This window comes from Strix uralensis, chromosome 15, assembly GCF_047716275.1.
Source record: "Strix uralensis isolate ZFMK-TIS-50842 chromosome 15, bStrUra1, whole genome shotgun sequence".
Taxonomy (NCBI): domain Eukaryota; kingdom Metazoa; phylum Chordata; class Aves; order Strigiformes; family Strigidae; genus Strix; species Strix uralensis.
In genome coordinates this window covers 21,287,459-21,303,209 of record NC_133986.1, presented here as the reverse complement: position 1 = coordinate 21,303,209, position 15,751 = coordinate 21,287,459, and the positions used below count along the sequence as shown (strand labels likewise).

The following is a 15,751-nucleotide window of genomic DNA, read 5'->3' as shown; positions in this document are numbered from 1 at the left end:
AACAAGACCCTCAAAGGAACCATCCCCGTGGGCTCCCACATGAACTCTGCAGCCATTGAGTTAATACAGAGCAAAGGAGATCAAGAAGGGTAAAAGGCAAGCTCATGATTTTGGTTTCTCTGAGTGCCTGCAGAAGCATGGGTGCTTCGTGCTGGCTGAGTGATGGCATTAGAAGCTAGAACCAAGCACAGTCTACAAGTACCGGAATAAATTGTGTCTGAGGTGCTATTAAATTCAAAACTGCCAAGTCTGGAGCTAACACAGACTTAAACAAGCAGCAACTTCAGCCTGAAGGTACAATTAACCAAGTGTTACTTTCGGAGCAAATAAAACTGCCAATGCGTTAAAGTCTGGTCACCCACCCACCACCTGCCCTGCAGAATTTTACCACAATCGGCAATTTCCTGGCAGTACAGGTCAAGTTAAATTCCACTGACGTTGATAGTTTCAATGCTACCTTTCACTCCAGGTATTTTTGAGAAATCGTTGTGCTCCTCTATAGGTTCATGTAGCTGTAACACTGATTTTAGGTGTGTAGAAACAAAGGACACGTCTCTATCCAGAACACCAGGTTCTGCGAGTTTGCTCAGGAATTTAAGCTTCTGAATGGTTTTCAGCAGGGTTATGCAGAGCAGCGATAGCACCCTATCTTACAAAAGCATCAGGCAATACTGTGGATTGCTCAGAAATGGAGAAGAAAGTTCAGACAGCCTGGAAACAGCCAAAACATGGTCCCAGTGCAACAGCTGAAGGGGAACTTCTGCTCAGTGCTAAAAGAACTGGAAGAAAGGAAAGTATTTTTGGCTATTTCTCCTTTCTGCAAGGAAGCAGGATCTACGTGCATGTCCTGAAATATGGAGAATAAAAATAAACAAATAACAAAAGATACGTGCCTCCACCTCCAGTTATCCTCATGAGCAAAACAACCTGAAGGCTCCTAGATTATAGGAGGTGTCTTCTTTTTAAGGTAACAACTCTGGCTAAGAAACAAAGGTAGCTTTATATGGAAGGTCTGCCAGGTGATATGCAGCAGAAAGACATTCCAGCTTATCACAACGCAATATGATACTGGAGAGCTTTTCATCATATATATGTTAACACAAATCAAAAGATTCTTCCCAAACTCTTGAAGCCAGGAAGACATTTATAGCAAACCAAATGAAGGTTGCTAGCACATGCCTCCCTGCTTTGTGATTTTGACAGCTTGAAAGATGTGGAAATCACAGGGCAGGGTGGGTGGGGAAGCTTAGCCAAGTCTATTTTTTCCAAACAAAGAGAGAATCAAATGCAGTGGCAGCTCTCCTTATCCTTGCTGGCCCTCCCTGTGGTAGGTTCTTCATAGCCAGTAAGTCTTCAAGTCATGCATCAATTTGAATTTAAACCTATGGGTCATCAGAACCTAGAGGAAAAACACCCTTCCCTCTCCTTACTCTCATAGATGTCCATGACTGCCAAGGCAGCATCCCTAGAAGTGCTTCAATCCAGCTCTTGGGTCTCTTGTCTCCTACGTAGCAACAGGGCAGCAGCCCTGCTCTCCTACCTTGTTCTAGCTTCCATCTTTTCAGTTTCAGAGGAACTCATTTAAGTTTTGAGTCCTGGTGCTAACTGATCAATAGGTCAAAGTAAAATAAGCTTGGTTTGAGCTCCTCAAAGCTTTTCCAGTACAACTGTCTTTGTACAAAGAACCCCTTACTCACGGAAGGGGGACTGCATGGGCAGTAGCAGGTGGTTCTGAACCTTCTGAGCTCGATAGGGAAGGTCTGTCTATCTATCTGTCTGCTGCTGACACTGCTAACAAGGGTTCCAAAACTGTTTCACAGGGCTACCCGAATGCCATGGGCATCTACAGACAGTCAGCAGAGCAGCTCACCAAGAGAGATTACAACTACCACAAACATCACTTTAACTTATACCAAAGACATGCAAGTGAAAAACTACGTGTTCTCCCATAATTGCTCTTGTGTTCTATATTTTACTGGACAGATGGGGTCCAAATACAGATATTTTCTGAAGCACTCTTGGATGCCTCTGTGCTTATCTCAGTCTTCAAGTTTTGCTCAGCAGTACAAGGACAGAATATGAAAAAAAAAAAAAAGGTTGAAACCTCTCTCTCAACTTGTAACACCTGAACTTCAAACAAAAGCAAGAGGTTATTCTTACTCCTCCAGACATTGTGACCTAAAAGCTGCAGCACAGACTGAACCCATTAGAAACTTCTGGCTACTGATTTTATGCCAGAGAGGCTCTGATTCTGTAACAAGAGGAACAGCGAACTAGAAAAGCCAAAATACCCACAAAATCAGCCCACCCTGGTCCAAAGATGAGCTCAGCATACACTAATTATCTAGGTCAAGAGACAGCCTGGGGGAGGTTGTCCAAGCACGGACAACAAAAACAAGGATAAGGACAAACATGTGAAAGCCACATTACAAGTAGAAACTCTTACTCCTCGCTTCAATACACTGAATGGCATTTTGAAGACTTGGGGTCCAGTGTAATCCAATCCAAACCTGTCTGATACCATCAGATTGCAGCAGAACACCATTACAGGTCAGGAGTCAACAGGTGGAACAGGCTGTGACTGAATGAAATCAAATACAAAACAAAAGACATGCCAAGAATTAAATAATTCACAATTGAATTAACACGCACGTCCTGCCTACCAAACCCCACCTTCTGCTCCAATTCCAGCTTGCTGCTAGAGTCTCTGCAAGCCTGGAAGGGGAAAAGGCTGTAAGTGCAGAAGAGTGAGGACCCATTTGGCCAGCACCAAGGTACAACACTTCTTCAGCCTCATCCTTTAAAGCAAGTTTAGGATACTCAGAACTAGACATCAGACAAACAAGTCCAACTTGCAGGCTGGAGAGTCCCATCAGCTGGTTGTAAGGGCCTCCCACCCTTAAACCCACACCCACCCTCTCAGCTGCTCTTGCTCCTGCTGGAGACTGTTCAACTACTCATGAAGCAGCAGTAAATCACACCAGTAAACTGCATCAGTTTAGAGCCAGGTACACGATGTGAACTGGCACCAATTCTGCTTCCCTTAAAAGCTGCAATTTGTAGTAAACCAAGAACTGCCCCATAAGCAGCAGTCATCTGTACAGAAGGACAGGAACCTCAGAGAGACATAATACGTGCTCCAGCTTGATAACTGTCAGCTACTGGAAAGTGTATTTGCTTCTTAAAATCATCCAGAAACCTGAAAGTTTCCAAAGGAGATCAGAGAAAACTCCAGAGTCACCTTTTAAGTGACTGCATAGGTCAGAGGACCAGCAGTTGCCTCTTCCATTCATGTTTCCTCCCTATTCTGGGTTGGTTTAGTGGAGAACCAGCATCTTCTCAGGACTTGGGGGAGAAGGGTCCTTTGTGGAAGGCTGTGGCTATCTCAGTAAGAAGCTGGAAGAGCAACTTCCCAGGTTGTTTCTGGTAAATCTAATGCCAATGCTCACTTCCAAAAGACCAAAAATTAATGAGGCAGAGAAAGTTAGTTCCCCTAGCCTTAAAGCGTGGCTGGGCACAAGGTGCCCTGGCAAGGCAATATGAAGGAAGATTGCAACTGATGCCAGGTTTTCACCTTCTTCATTAACAACCAGTGGGCATCAGGCTTCAGCAGTGTGAAGCCACCACCTTTCAAACACAAACAAACAAGAAAAAGAATATTTCCACTGGATGTTGGGCAACAACCCTCGGCTCTTCCAGCTCTCCTCTGCAATTCCAAAGTTTACTTTTGGTTTGGGTTTTTTTATTTGGCTTTTTGTTTGGGGTTGTTTTTTGGTTTGGGTTTTTTTTACAAACTCTGAAGCACCTCTTTAAAAGAGGTACTTTGGCCTTTCACCCAGAAATCTGTCCTTAGGCTTATAAGGCAAGAGGCAACAGAGCAAATCTCAGTCTAGCAAGGATTCAGTCTTACAAAACCTGTCACAGGACTAAACAAAGGTGCATTTGCTTTAATGGGGAAAGGCTTGGCACGCTCCACTTTATGGAAGAATCAGCTCCAACCAGGACACCGAGACGGTACCTCTGAGACCAGAAGCTGTGGTCAAGTTGCACCTTGTTAACTAACACGGTTAGCCTGAACCTAAAGCTAGCAATAAGCTTTAGTTATCATCAACGAAGCACTTGCACAACCTGTTCTTGGCTACAGAACATTTATGTATTTAGCAAAAGCATGAGATAACCTGAAAACGCAGCTCTAAGCCTGATGACATTGTATCAGACACCTTTTTATCAGCAGGAAGTACATAAATTATTATCCTAATGTCAGTAACCATGAGGACTTTAGAAGGCAGAGTGCAGACAATGCTCAAGTGAACCACCATGAAGAAGGGTTCTCCATCAGAAGAGGCTCTGCTCCAGGTCCAGGGTCCCAGTTCAGAGCGATGATGCCAGAGACACACAGGAAACAGGAGCTTCAGCAGGGCAAGGAGACACCATCTCCCCTACCAGCTGCATCTCTAACAACACAAACACCCACGGGAGGGTTTAACAAAACTATTACAACAGCTCACACTTTAAATTCACTAATTTTCCTGAGAGCCTGGCTGTAACTGAACAGTCAAGTACTTCAGTGGAAGGATCTCCATGAGTTTCATTTGCAAGTGTGGAGAAATTAAACGCTTCCTCTGCCCTAGAAAGCAGCGCTTCTGCCTCCACCAGCTTCCCAGCAAATTCCAGCTTCTGTCTTAGCATTCACCTTCTTGGGCATCTGAGCCACTTTACAGGAGGGCACTTTCAATTCAATTGCCTGAAACTGTATCATGAGGTAAATCTGCCCAAGAAGATAATGGAGCAGAAAAAGTGCCCTGCAGTGAGGATTAGATGTTCACAGCTGGGGTTTTTGGGGGTTGGTTTTGGTTTGGGGTTTGTGGGGTTTTTTATGACAGCCATCTGAAAAGGAATTATGCATTCAATCTTGCTTAGCAAATCCTCTAGCACTGATAAGACCAAAATAGAAAACTCTCTCTTCCCCCCTATTAACGTCTACATCAAACAATCTCTAACCACTTAAACTGCATGCCCACCATTTCAGTCTTTGCTTTTTAAAGGTGCTGCACATTTCCTTCACTTCTCTCTGGAAACAGCCTTCCTGGAGACAAGAGAAAAATACTGAAATAAATCTGCGCAAGTATTTTATTTATAAATTCTCTCCTTCATCCAGACATCCTTTACGCAGATGAATCGCCATATGAAACCCAGTGTTATGACTGTATGTTCATTGGATGGCATTCACTGTATCTTGCTCAGAAGTAACTGTAAATGTGAAGGCTTGAGCATGCTGTGGGAGATACTTAATGAAGCCCGATTTTGGAGCACATATTTTAACTCCAGAAGGAACTCCAGCAGGTGTAATCTTACTGATTTCAATATGGGGGCAAATTTGTTTGCAGAACAAGATGTGCAATAACTTAAGAGTTCATTTAGCAGAAGGGTTTGCAGTTTTTGGTCAACTCCCAGGGGACAGCTTGCCTGCTCCACAGTTTGCATGACATCTGTTTCCACTTTCAGAGGGGTCAAAGACCAAGTGAAGAACATACCACCCAGAAAGAACTGCTTGTTAATATTGCCAAAACCTGCAGGGGGGAAAAAAAAAAAGCAACCAAAACCCACAAAACCCTCCAGCTCACCACCATTTTCTGTTTATATTTTATTCTAAAACTCTCTTTCATTCAGATATTCCTTATGAGGATGGGTCATCAGCACCAGAAATCCACTTCTGTTACAGCTGTTTCTTCGCTGAATGAATTTCCTTGCATCAACACATACCAGTTTCTAGACATTGTAAGATTTTCAAGGCCTAGAAATCCTTGCTTCCTTTGCAATGAACAGAAAAGCAACAAATGGAAATTTATGAATATACCAGATCCAGTCAGAAGCTGCTTGCTAAATAGAGAACAAACCCAACTTCCATGCTTTTGCTTTTCAAGTGAGCTGGTCACAAAAGCCATCTGCCTTACCGCTCCATCCAGGTCACATGCTTCTCAAACTCAAGCAGCAAATGTCCCTGAAGAACATTATCAGCTGTTTCCATATATTTATATACCTGTCTTAAGCACCAATCCTTGAAACACACAAAGCACATGTTTAACTTATACATGAGAGTAAGTCTAGCAGAACTAGTGAAACCTTGACCTGCACAAAATTAAGTCATGTAACCACTGGCAGGCTCATGACGTTGCATTCCCCTGCTGACTTCACTGCCCAAAATGTGCCCACTAGAGCCAGGTATACCCCAGATGTCATCAGTGATGTGTTTCAGCCACAGCACATGCCTAGTCCAGCCATCTCAGAGATGGTCACTGCAGCCAGAACACATGGATCTTGCCATATCTACAAAGCAAATACAAACTGTTGGCCATCCCTCAAAAAACACCATCATAGATGAAGATATAATTGTTCTTAGTGTCAATTCTCAGCTTGCTTCATGGCTTCAGGAAGAGTCAACACAGTTTTTGTAGCAGGAAATTATCTTTCCTGTATAAAATTTGTATAATGGTTTTTGGTGAGGGACCATTTCAAAGTTCTAATGCAAACTAAGATGCTGTTGGCTACAAAGAAAGACTTTTGCACAGACTGATAATTGATTAGAATAGGAAACAAAGAGCAGAAAGAAGCTGTAGGTTCTCATGAGGACAAGTGGCCACCAGCGACGTTCCAAGATCTGTGCTGGGGCTTCTGCTATTCAATGCACACAAAAGATTTGAAGAGAAAGGGAATAGTGGGAGGATACTGGCTTTTAACTAAACTGCCAGAGGGTCTCATGATACCAAGTATCAAGGGATGATGTCTCTATCCATCACTATCCTATCACTGTTGAAGACAATACTGTATTAGGCAGACCTCTGCCTCTACCTCATGTAGATAGTCTCATGCACTTAAGGTCTGCTAACATGGTACAATAAGCTGACTGATGGACAAGTCCTACAGCTCTTACTGACCAAATGTTCACTGCACCATTTTCAATGCAGTGGTGTGGACATACAGTTCAGATGACAAAGGCCAGAAACTCTTCTAGCGCTCTGGGAACCTTCACAGAATACAGACTAAGTTTATTTTGCACCAGGTAGCTTGGCCAGAGTTGACTTCCACTTAAGACATTAAAGAAGCTCTCTGCACAGTCTTCACAGAATCACAGAATGGTTGAAGTTGGGAGGGACCTCTGGAGGTCATCTGGTCCAATCCACCTGCTCAGGCAGGGCCACCTATGGCCAGTTGCCCAGTACCATGTCCAGATGGATTTTGAGTATCTCCAAGGACGGGACTCCACAACCTTCTTGGGCAACATGTGCCAAGGCTCAGTCACCCTCATAGTGACAAAGTGTTTCCTGATGTTCAGAGGGAACCTCTGGTGTTTCAGTTTGTGCCCATTGTCTCTGGTCCTGTCACTGGGCACCACTGGAAAAAGCACTCTCCCTTCAGGTATTTGTACACATTGGTAAGATCCCCCTGAGCCTTCTCTTCTCTAGGCTGAGCAGTCCCAGCTCTCTCAGTGTTTCCTCACAGAAGAGTTTCCCAGAACAGAAGTCACAACACCAATTCAAGAACAGAAGCCTCCTACAAATGTAGAAGTGAAGGACAGTTCATAGGCACTGCACTAATGCCCACGTGATACGGCTTAATGCACTGTCAGGAAGAACTGTTGGCCTTCAAGGGCATATGTTCCACCTCACTATCAGGTGAGAGGTGGTCTTCAGCCATAGCACTCACACTTCTTGTTCCTAAAGGAGCCCTGCAGAGCAGTACCATGTTGAGACAATGCAGGAGCTGCTGCTCTTGCAAACGAGGCCATTTCCAGGCATAGAATGCATCTGAGATACATCAGGCTTAGCAGTTCTACATCAGCCTAAGCAAATATTGTAAAGACACTATATCATCTGTATCATGAGCCAAGGAAGATACCGTGACTATCCCACAAAAGCCTCACTATAAAAAGGAACTGGAAAGACTGAATAGGTTTTGCACATTTTGTAAAGCTCTAGATAGTCAAGATTCATTAACAAAAAGGACTAATGACAAAGAAACGCTTGAGGAGGGAACACATTTGCTGTTTTCAAAGCTGGTCTCAAGTTTTCACACTCAGACCAGCTGGTCATGCCTACGGTCCCAGCACTTCCCATCATGCTCACAAATGAGGTATTTTCCAAACGGAATTTTTTAAAAAAATTAAACTTGGGCATAGAATGTTTTCTTTCAAAGGAGGGAAGCACACTGCTCCTTTTTTAAGCCTCATCAGGTCAAAGAGTGTCAGAAACCCACATGAAGATTCACAGAAGTTGCTGTGAAATCCTAGTGACAACATCATCTTTCCAGATCAGCTAGGATACAAAGAGCTTTAGAAATGGGAAGAAATGATAACTTAAAAGAAAACTGGTCTCAGCAGGAAAAAGCCCTTGATCAGCACAGCTGAGAAAGTCAGAAAAAAAATGTTGATAGCAATACTTATTGTTTATTAAGTTAACAATTAGACTAGCATCCATTTACTGTGGGTAGAGATCTAGGGAGTAAATGATCTTTGCTTGGTCGTGGAGAATTTTAACTTACTGGGCATTTCTCACCCATCAGAAACTCCCATCCTTAACCTCCTTAAACAAGCCAATCTCCTGTTTATCTTATGGCAAAAAAAGACCCAGAGAACTTCTTTTCCACCATGCTCTCCTTTTTTAATGAGATATGGGAACTTTAAGTCCAGAGGCTACTGCCAGCAAAAAGACACACTGATGATGTAAAATTTCATCAAAAGGATGGTGATGTAAAGGAGCTTTGCTGACACAGATACACCAGCCCCATCTTTGTAACACAGGTCAGCCCACAGCACGACAGGGTTTGAAAGAGCAGAGCGTAGGTAAGATAGACCAACCCTCCCTTATCTCACAGGGTAGAAAAAGAGGTGTGAGAAGACTGACCCATTTGTCTATAGCTATAGGTCAGAGCTGGAAATGAAAATTGAGTCTCTTGAAATCCAGCTTAGTGCATGAGCTACAAGACAGTCTACCTTTCCTATGAAAGCATATACTTAGTAAGAGTGTCATTAAAAGCATCTCAGGCACATCCAGAAATACCTGCTGTGGGGCTTGTCTTTTCTGAAGGAGAAGGGGAAGGGGAGTGTTCCTATAACATAAATCACATACAAATAAAAAATAATCAATAGCAAGATTCAGGGGATGATGTACATCGAGAAATGAGGAAGCAAAGAGGTAGCACAAACGTGTGAAGTAGCCTCCTCTCCAACTAATGGCTTGCTTGATCTTAAATGGATCTCAAATATTTCCCTTCAACCAGTTTGCATTCATAACACTTCTACCTTTATTCCCTCTTCTTCAGTTTATTCCCAGTTCATGAATAGGGATTAATTTTGCCCTCACCCATCCATACATGCTCAGTTCCTGATGACTTCTACAAAATTTCCATCTACTAATGGACTTGTTTCACAGCAGTTTCAAATCTGTCCAGAGGGAGCAAACAAAAAATAAAATAATTTTGAGTGTAGAAACTTACCAGGCAAATACTTGTAACTGTTTTCTTGCTGTCAGGAATTAATGTGCCTTTAGGGGATGCAAAAGCCAGTAAAAGCCTGGATACAGTAGGACTACAGCTGAAAGCATAGGAAAAAAAAAAAGGGTGTAAAATATTACTGTATGCAACCAGAAAGCCACTTCTCTGAGACTGTCAAAGCATTTTCACAAAGAGATGGAAGAGTGGAAAGGTTTATCCTGCTTTTTAATACAGAGAAGCCAAACAAAGAAGACGACTCAGCAAAAGAACATGCTTAATCCTATTAAAATTAATGAGATTTCATCCTGGTCTCCACACACAAGTTGTATTGGGAGTTTAACTTAAGTGGATTTAAACCCAGATTTAGAGTGCTGCAAAGTCTCCCCAAGCCAAACAAATATAAATCCAACACAAATATATACGCAAAATTCAATGCAAATTTCATCAAATCATTCCCCCCCCCCTTTTTTTTTTTATAAACCAAATCTAAAACCAGGGCACCTTCTCTCTCTTAAGTATGAGCTCAAGTGCTTTGCTGAACTATTGCATAAGCGGTTCTCCAGGCATAGCACAAGTCAGCTGGAGCTCAGAGGCACACCCTCCTGGACAGTCAGAGGCACGAGGGTCATTTTTAGCAGAAGCAGTGATGGTTGTGAAGAGGACTTGTTGAACGACTCAATAAGCAAAAAAAACCGGCCCTTGTACACAGTCAACCTGCCCTTCCCTCTCTGGGTATTTAGGGAATAACGGAGGTAGCTGTGGGGGCTTGGACACTCCATAGCCACATCTGCAGAGGACAATTTAGTGTCCTTTAGGGGACACAGCTCAACCGAGACTCCCCAAGCAAAGGCAACAGGAGTTGTGGTGATGTACAGAGATAATCTGGGCATGCGACCCGCACTGACTGCAGAGACCTAACTTCCCGCTCAGATGGAGGGAGGACCCGGCCTGTTCCTCAGCAGGTGCTGGATCTACAGAGGGACTGCGGGTCCTGCCATGCACCAGGGGACGGGCTGGCTGGCTGCAAATAAACAAGCACCATAGCCCTGGCTCTCTGCCCTCTGTCCCTTTCTTCATGACACACTGTCCTACAAGAAAAGACAAACAAAGAAGCAAGCGCCCAATGTGCTTTCCAAATGGTTGACAAGTTACCACGTGAACTGGGAGGAAAGGACACTCACACGCTGTCATTCCAGAGGTCTCACATTCTGCAAGGTGCATTCGAAGACAAGCTCTCCCACCACGGCAACGCAGCCACTGGGGATTTTGTTTCAGTCCCATCCTGTCCGATGACACTGCAAGCACCGACTCGGTGTCAGTGCAGTAGCACCCCCACCTCTCAGCACTGAAACCCAAGATCTGATCCTTGAGCTCAAGCCCACAATGGCAAATTAAAACAAAGCCAGCAAAGGCAGCGGAAGACTGCCAGAAGTTTTGGCACTTACGTTGATGAACATTCAAAATTGTCCAGAGGAAACCTGATTTCAGTGATAATCACAATAACGGCACAGCAGAGCCATCACCTAAATGCAGGGTTTCCATGAATGCACCTAAAGAACCAAAGCAACGAGGAAGCCAGACAGCACAAGAGCAAGCAGCCAAGTGCTGCTCTACACACCAGCAAGGCAGGTGTGTGGTTCCACTGAGCATTAAAACCCACTTCTGCCATTCGTGTCAGCTGCTTCTGTTGATAAGTTGTTCACAGGAACATGCAGCAATGTCCATGAAGACATTCCTTCAAGAAGAGGGTCCCTGTACCACGCCAGAGATACACTGTCCTTTCCTGGATGAATCGATGTACCACAGACACCCTGAGCACCTTACCCACATGGTGACCTCCTTGGATTGCCGACAGTCAAAAGCTGGAAGAGCTGCAAACATTTCCAATGTGCACAACCAGCTCCTGCCTGCATTCATTTCCAGCATCACCACTGCCCCTACGGTGCCAGCAGCTTCCTCATACCCTGGCTGTCAACTCACAAGCCCCGCTGACTCCTCCAAGTCTAAGTTGTAGAAAGGGAACCACGGCTTCAGTCCAAAGGAGCAGAATTGACAGAAGGAATGAACACGTTAAGTGCTTGCTACCATCCAGAAAGAAAGGGTTCAATCACAGTTTGCTTCACAGGACTTCTTGGCTTCCCAGTTGACAAAGTCAGTAGCCCTTCGGGAGTCCTTCCCAGACCCAAACAGGCTGGGTATCACGGACAGGTGGGGTATGATGAAGGGTTACACCTGCAGGACAGGCTGGAAGCAGGGAAGGGAAGCAAACTTACGGAGCCAGAGCACGCAGTGTCAGATGGCACCCAGCAACAGCACACGCAGCAGGGATATTGCCCTCCCAGCCCTTTTAAGGGTAGGAGGAAAAAAGCCACAAAGATCACCTAGTCTGACTCTTAGTGCGGCATAAGCCATGGAGTTTCATCCAGCAATTACTGTGCCAGGAGGGAGGGGAGGGCAGAAGGGTATCTCATCCACCACACAAGTTAACTTTGTACCAGCTCTGTGTTCGTAGGAATGCACACCTCCTTCAGAAAGGCATCTGATCCCAATTTAAACACTTCAAAGGGCAAACGGCCAGCTAGTGTGGCTCGTCATTGCTCTGCAAGGGAGCCGTAGCAATGCACAGCAGCTGAAGATCTACGTGTACTTACACAGTGAATTGAGTGCTTTTTCCTCCGGCTTTCCCAGTGTGTCATTGCTCTTGCTATTAGAAGTTTGCATCAAACACAACGCAACAATGACAGAGCAAAGATAAATCTAAACTAGACACCAGCAGTGCCTGAACGTGCTTATATGTGGGGTCCAGCGGTGCGAGCAGAAACAGGTCGGAGCAGACGGATCTGAGCACGGCTGTTCAGCACATGCATGCAGGCCGTGAGGATCACCATATGGAGACGAGGGCTGCGAGGAAATGCACGTGCCTGACACCCAGCCGTCCACGCGACCGCTCTGAGCCGCAAGCCCAGCACCCCTCAGAACATGCACATCAGCCAAGATGAAGCAGCCGCCGCGACACACCTGGTTTGTGGGTGCGCAGCAGAGCAACAAGTTCATTCCTCCTACATCCCCCTTTAATTTTTCACTGCAAATACGCTGGCATAAACTCTTGCTGGACCTGCTTTATGGCGCTTTCAGTTTGTAAAACTGTGTTCAAGCGTGGATGATGATACATAGAACACGTACTCAGTTAACACTGTGCCAGAGCATGGGGAGACATCAGCAGAACTGTATACTAAAAGCTTCATGGAGAAAAATTTTATCCGTGCCTTTCAAAAAAACCAAAAAGAGGCAAGAAACTCTACCCAAACAAATCAGTTCTTCACAGTTTCTTCAAGTAGAGTTTTGGACACTTCCAGCATGCACTGCTTTAAACATCTCCATTCCTTAATGTTCCCGCAACATTTTCCCTTAAAAATTTAGTCAGTCACATACAACTGAAAAAGTCAGCTACTACATTTAAAAGCTGCTACGTTAACCTAACTCTGTAATCCAGGGTATGCAGCCAGACATTCTAAATACATTATCAGGCCTTCAGCATGGATGTTTTTCACCACTGAAGCTTGAAATTTCGCTTGCAAATTACTCCCATCGCCTTCGAAAAGTCTGTGCCAGGAGAATTCCCTTAGAAGGCAGAGGCTGCAGGTTGCATGGATGTGCCAATTAGTATTTCAATAGCAAATAACCAGATGCAAAGTCTGTTTTCTGGCAGATGGGTTTATAAATTCAGCAGAGAATTTGCAATTAAAACAAAAAATAAAGATGTCTGCACCAATGTGTTAAGAGGCATGTGATCTGAAATTTCCTCCAGAAAAGTACTAAAACAATACATGTGTGTATACATACATTATATAAATATATATAAACTAGAACCACGCAGCAACCATGCGCAGCAAGTGCGTTAATCTACTACAGGCATGAAAGCTAATAAAAATGGATAGATTCCTTCTAAACTCTCCATCACCATGTAATGCACTGCATTAACATACATAGTAGTGGGTGATTATGGTAGGTAAGTAAGATTAATACAGAAATACATGCGCTTTTGAGAGAGTCACACTGCATCAACATGCATCTTACAGCCTAGTTCGCAAAGCTACTGATCAGCCACCAACCCTCCGAGGTCTAAAGGGCACCAAATGCTCACTATCAGCAAGTTTGCCTCATCAGTGAGGCTGTAACTTAGCTCAAGGCGGGGAGGATTAGGATTTCTATGGGTTTGTTCCTCCAGTAAGCAGTCAGTTAACTCACTTTATCAGGAAACAGGAGTGCTGTTGCATGACCGAGCCTGGCAGGGATTCAGTCAGCTAACGTGTAGGAGGACATCAAGGCACCTTACTTGACAGGATCCTGAGACAGGATTTTTCTTCGCCAATCCTAAAAGACAAAGTTTGGCAGAGAGCAGAGGGGAAAGTTAAGGGATTCACTGAACAAGATGCACTGCAGTAGGATATCACAGGATGCTGTATGGGAGACCCTGGTGGGAGAACAGTACTTATTCTTCCCAGCATTTACTGGATTCCAGCTGACACCCTGCTAACATTGCCCAGGGGACAGCTAAACCTACTGAAAACCACAGAATCACCGACTCACAGACTTGTCTAGGTTGGAAAAGACCTTGAAGATCCTCCAGTCCAACCATCAACCCAACATTGACAGTTCCCAACTCCACCAGATCCCTCAGCGCTGGGTCAACCCCACCCTTAAACCTTTACTTAAGGTATGATAAGATGGAAAAGATTTCAGTACACCATACCAAACAGGGTTCTGTTTACAAAGGCAATCTCAACGGTACACACTCGACGTTATTTATTCAGACACAAGATATTTTTACGTATCTGTGATGCTACACCTAAGAGTGACCTCCTAGACACCATATTTTAGAAGTCGTCCGTCGGGCCTAAAACCGTTCCATGTCAGGCAGGGAATTCCTTGCTGAGTCAATCAGCTCTCTCCCCCCCACGGCCCGGAGCTGCCCCGGTTCCCCGAGCCCAGAAGCCCGCTCCGAGCCGCGGGGGAGCGCGGAGCCGCCGCTTCCACGGCCGCTACACGGGGGTTGCAACTGATTTGCAAATCCGTTTGCAACTTCTGGGACAAATTCATTTGCAACTTCTGTGGCAGTTTCTGGGCTGCCGAGCCCCTGCTGCCCCCACCACCACCACCCCCCACCTCCCCGGCCGCGGTCACCCGTCCCGCCCGCGATCTGCCGCGGTTCAAACCACCCCCCCCCCGCCCCGCGTGTGCCCGCCCCGTCCCCGCTCCCGCAGGCCCCGGCCGAGCCCGCACTCACGACGTGGCAGAGGCCGGCGGAGGGCACGGCCCCAGGGCAGCGCGGCGGAAGAGGCGCTTCCCCCGGCGGAGGCGGCCGCACGCCCGGCGCTGGCGCGGCCCCCGCGGGGAAGGAGCGGCGGGAGGGGCGCCGGGCCCAGCGCCCCGCCACATGCCCCGACCGCGCCCCGCCCCGGACACGCCCCCCGACGCCGATCATTGGCCAGTCCGCCTATATCCCCGCCCACAGACACACCCCTTCCCCTCTCGCCCCGCCCCTCGCGCGCAGGCGGTGCTTCGCACCCCGGAAGCGCCGAGGCGCGGGGCAGTGACGTCTGCGCGGCGCTGGGGGGCGGCCCGGGAGCGCTGGGAGCGGCGGGGGGCGCTGGCCGGGTGCCGCCACCCGGGTGCCGCCACCCGCCTCCGCGGTGCCACAGCCGGGCTCGTGTGGGAGCCGGCCCGCGGGTCCCGCCTGGCGGGAGTGCGAGCTCGGTACCAGCCGTCCCTGCGGCCGACGGCCTGCGGGCCCCCGCCTGCCCCAGCCGCGGCCTGGGCGGCCTGCGCCGTCAGCGTCCCCTCAGGGAGAGCTTGGCCGCTTCGCTGCGGGCCCGCCGGCCCCTCAGGTGGCTCCGAGCCGCAGACGGCCCCGGTTGGTGTGACGTGCAGGTTCCCCGAAGCGTGCAGCACGGCTTAGAACCCGGGTTTAGAGGCTAGGATACGCCGGTGAGAAGCTGTAGTCAGGTGAGGTGTTTCCCTTCTCCTGAATTCGCAGGAGCTCCAGTGTCCACCATCTTCTGCAAGTTGTGGCGCAGCAGCAGGGCTGGCTCGGGGAAAGCTCAGTTTAATACCGGCGCGTGGTGCCCGTGTTTTCTCCAAGCAGACGTCACAGGATTTTTTGCAATGAGTAGAGGAGCAACGGCTGGATTAGTTGGGTCCAAACTTTAATAATCGCCACCAAGGAGGAAGAATTAGAAAAAAGTACAGACTAACAGCTTCT

The 15,751-nt window shown here is 46.6% G+C and overlaps 1 protein-coding gene across 6 annotated transcripts in view; it reads right to left on the bottom strand.

Annotated features, from left to right (window-relative positions):
- C15H11orf24 (chromosome 15 C11orf24 homolog) overlaps positions 1–14,975 on the bottom strand; it is a 30,126-nt gene extending 15,151 nt beyond the window's left edge. Inside the window, exons 1-4 of one of the 6 annotated variants that reach the window (XM_074884865.1) lie at positions 14,777–14,975; positions 13,738–13,863; positions 12,141–12,390; positions 9,493–9,589 (exon numbers count right to left, since the gene is read on the bottom strand). The gene's annotated coding sequence lies outside the window, so the exon portion shown is untranslated. Of the gene's footprint in view, positions 1–9,056; positions 9,106–9,492; positions 9,590–9,990; positions 10,010–12,140; positions 12,391–13,737; positions 13,864–14,776 lie in introns of those variants that run through there. The other 5 variants (XM_074884864.1, XM_074884868.1, XM_074884863.1 and 2 more) reach the window with 5 other exon arrangements.
- Positions 14,976–15,751: the final 776 nt, after the last annotated feature.